The sequence below is a fragment of the Aotus nancymaae genome, unplaced genomic scaffold (genome assembly GCF_030222135.1).
Source record: "Aotus nancymaae isolate 86718 unplaced genomic scaffold, 86718_ANA_hifiasm-v0.15.2.pri h1tg000036l, whole genome shotgun sequence".
Taxonomy (NCBI): domain Eukaryota; kingdom Metazoa; phylum Chordata; class Mammalia; order Primates; family Aotidae; genus Aotus; species Aotus nancymaae.
In genome coordinates this window covers 50,222,094-50,226,258 of record NW_026988450.1, presented here as the reverse complement: position 1 = coordinate 50,226,258, position 4,165 = coordinate 50,222,094, and the positions used below count along the sequence as shown (strand labels likewise).

Sequence of the window (4,165 nt, the reverse complement as noted above, 5' to 3'; positions counted from 1 at the left end):
GCATAGCACTGATGCTAATAGCTCAAAACTGTAAATTGTCCAAATGACCCTATAGTAGAATGGAATAGTAGAATGGATAAATAAATTTTAATATATTTGCACAGCAGAATACTGTATAGAAAAGAAAGTGAATGATCTACAATCACATGCAAAATTAGATGAATTGCACAAGCATGAGCTTGAATGAAAGAAGCTAGACAGGAAAGCATCAATACTGCACTTACATATAGTACAAAACTGGCAAAACTAATAAGTTGAGATTATGGGTCTCTCAGACAGTAAGTTAAGCTTCCAGGAAGACTGTCTTCCAGCATGACCAAAGATACCTCTTCACGCAAGATGGTAACGACAAATCACAGGCGCAGTCGCATCAAACTCACAGATCAATTGAAAATCCTCATCATTATCTTCAATCAAAAAGCTTGCTCAGATTATGATACCAAATAAAAACTTGGTTTAGAAATCAATACAGAAGACTCAAGAATCCAGATTTTGTTTCAGAATCAAAGAGCTAGGCATGGATTCCAGAAAAGATAAGAACAAGAGACTTTAGAATCAAGCCAGAGCCATGGGCAAGATCAACCCGGTGCAGAGTTTCAAAGTAGAGAAGCCAGACAGTGTTGTACTACCTACAGCACCTCTCAATTACGCACTCTCATCAAGGCATTTTTGAAAAACCCATACCCTAGGATTGAGTCCAGGAAACAACTTGCTTAAAAAATTAGTGGTCCAGAGTCAAGAGTTCTAAAATCGAAGATCTAGATTTCATCTCCAGAGAAAAAGGGAATCTGTTGTGTTCTTAGAACAAGAAGACCAGGGGCAAGATTTCTGAGAGACTTCAAGGTACAGAAGATACACAGAATGGCACCAGCCTCCCTAGCAACTCTCATTTCTCTAGAGCCAGCACCTGATGAATAGAGCCAAGTTCAGTGTATTTGATATTATTAACTTGGGTCCTACGTCTCTCTCATAGTCTTCCTGGGAGATGGTAAAGAACTTGGCCGGGTGTGGTGGCTCACGCTTGCAATCCCAGCACTCTGGGAGGCCGAGGCAAGGAGATTGCTCGAGCCCAGGAGTTTGAAACCAGCTTGGGCAGCATAGCAGACCTTGTCTCTACTACAAAAAAAATAAAAATAAATAAAAAGGACTGTAGGAGGCAGAGATAGGTACAGGAGGTACCATACTACTCTTTCTTTTCAGCCAGGCATGGTTGTGTGTGCCTGTAGTCCCAGGTACTCTGGAGGCTGAGTTGGGAGGATCGTTTGAGACCAGCAGTTCGAGTCCAGCCTGGGCAACATAATGATACTCGCATCTCTAAAATAAACCAAAAAAAAAAGAAAAAGAAAAAGTTTTAAATGGCCTTATTTTTTTAACAAAACTTTGCATGTTCATTTTAAAGTCAATCAATACAGAAAACTAAAGAGCAGAAATCAGTATTGTAAATGAAACTCACCCTAGATGCCGCCTCCCTAAGTAACTTATTAGCGTTCAGTGACTCTCATTCCAATAACTCTCTAGACATAGATAGGAATTATTTTGTAAACATGGGGGAAATTTTAAACCAAAAGCAAATTATAAAGGGAAACCTCTTGTGTAATCTCCATTTATCTCTTAGAGGACAAAGGAGAGAGAAGAACTTTTACTTTCAGAGACTCTTTCTGGTCTCTCCTTTGATGAGATGAGCACTCTGATAAGGAAATAGTTGAAATTCTAAGGCAAATAAATAGTGCCTTTCTGATCAAGCATTGGCATAACCTGGGTGGGAGGTGGGTTGGAAAAAAGAGGAACCACGTCTAGTTGGTTTGATCACGCTGGGACTTTCTGAAAGGAGCCATTCACATGGAATCAAGTCATAGAGCACCACAGAGTGAAAGAGAGAGAAGGCGTGGCCCAGAGCTACTGACAAAGCAATCACAGCCAGGGCACCCCAGCAGTTGAATACACAGGAAAAGGAAAGTGACTAAGATAATGACAATGGAAAGAGTTGAAAAATGATCTCAGACCTGATCAAAGGAAAGAAATAGGACAAAATAGTGTCATGGGTCTGACTACTCTTAATTAAAATAATTCCAGTTTCTTCTATAACTTTTCAGAGGAGATCTCTTTGAAGCACAGATTAAATGAGTTCATTCATAGATTCTACCTGCGTACAAGTAAGATGAGCTCAAAAATAAAATTTTTCTTTGTTGCATGGCTCCTTCTCCGATTGGGTTTTGCAAAATTCTCACAAGATGAGGATTCCTTTAACTGAGGGGTTGGGAGATAGCAAAGTGCCGATCCTGGTCTCCCCAGCAGTCTGTGATGCTCCTTATCTGACACAGGTGGCAGACAGTGATTCACTGTCTAAGGGAGTCAAGAAGGCTCTGACACTCAGAGGGAAAAATCCCTATTCTGTCTTGTAACTTTTTCAAATGAGAGATTTTATAGATTGAGCTGCTAGGACAGAAAGCCCTCAAAGCTTGGTACATCTCTCCTTAGACCTCATTTCCACATCAAAGTCTCAAAATTAACGTGTGCCTTTGGTACCCATTGTTACTGGTTCATAATGGCAGGCCAAGCCAAGCCACTAAAAGCCCACTGATTGTGCATACATTTGTGCCCTGCCCTGGTCCACCAGCTTGGCATATACTGGCTTGTTTAATACTCATAACTATAAGGCAAGCACCATTATTATCCCTATTTTACAGATGAGGAAATGGAGGCAAAGAGAAAGTAGGCTGCCTGCCCAAGGTCTCAGAGCTAGTGCATGAGGCCTCAAAGGGTATGCTTCAAGCTAGGGAGCTGGTGCCAGAAATCTGATTCATGAAGGCTGGGGTCAATTAAAGTTAGAATAGAGACCAATTTTCCTTACAAGAAAGGCTGATCCGTGCTGTAAATTCTCACATTATTTCAAGTGGCCTTGGAAAGTCACAAAATCTCACAATATACCACCAACCCCTCTGGCAGTTTATTATATTGGGTGCTGGCTTCCTGATCTTGCACCCCAGTGTGTACTCAGCTTCTATGCAGGAAAGCAAGAGGTGTACACATGCATGAGTGTGTGTTCATGAATGTCAGTGTACATGTGAGTTGGAGGGTGAATAAATGTTCACGTATGTGTGAGTAAAAGTATGAGTGAGTATATGGGTATGAATTTGTGCACATGGGGGGTTGTAACTGCATGAGTGCATTTGTGAGTGATGTATCATGTGCACGTACATGACTGTGTAAATGAAAGTGTGAATGAGTGAGTGAATGTACTGAGGGTGGACAGCTGTGTGGGTGTATGCGTGAGTGTATATAGGGTGGACAGTGTGTTGGTGTATGTGTGAGTGTATTTAGAGTGTGGACAGGTTGTGGGTGTATATGTGAGTGTATCGAGGGCAGACTGGTGTGTGGGTGTATGTGTGAGTGTATTGAGAGTAGATAGGTGCATGGGTGTATATTTGTGTCCAAGTGAATGTGTGAGTGTGCATGTCTGTGTGCCTGATAGTGTGCATGTGTGTACATGCATGTGTGTGTATGTAAATGTGCACTGTGTGAATGTCTGGGCGTGTGGCTGTGTGTCTGAGAGAATGTGTGTGCACATCTGCTGCTCCCAACTTCCTTACTAGCAACAAGATCAGGTGACACAAGTGCTCTGCCCTCTGATGAGAAAGCTTGAGGAAGTTGTCCAAGGACAGCTCTGTGCCACTGTGAGAAGTTGCCAAGTGGCCTTTGAGAGGCATGAGCCCAGCAAACCCACTTGTGTCACTATAGGCACTGCTCACCAGACCACTCATGTGGCTGTGACCCCCTTTAGAGCTTGTGGGGTTTCCTTCTCTCCTTGATGAGTGGAAGTGATCAGGTCACTGGGCTCAAATTTCTGTCCTGGCTCCAGATGCGAAGGGACTGTGAGCAAGCCACTTCACTTTTCTGGTCCTCACTGTCCCTGTCTGATAAAAGACAGCAGTAATACCCAGCACAGAGCTTATGGTGATGCTCAAAGGAGCCAATGCATCTAAGGAAAACCCCGTTAGACAATGTACTTTGCACAGTGTATGTTTCATATATGACGTTATCGTTGCAATTAACAATTAAAGTATTTTTCCTTTTGGGCCAATTCAATAGTGCAGCCAGGCACCACAGGAACTTTGCAAAAGCTTTGCATAAATCTTCTTGTATATCTTAATTATACATTAGGGCA

The 4,165-nt window shown here is 42.3% G+C and overlaps 1 pseudogene; it reads left to right on the top strand.

Annotated features, from left to right (window-relative positions):
- Window positions 1-312: 312 nt before the first annotated feature.
- LOC105719639 (double homeobox protein A-like) lies at window positions 313-911 on the top strand (annotated as a pseudogene).
- The last annotated feature ends 3,254 nt before the right edge of the window (window positions 912-4,165 follow it).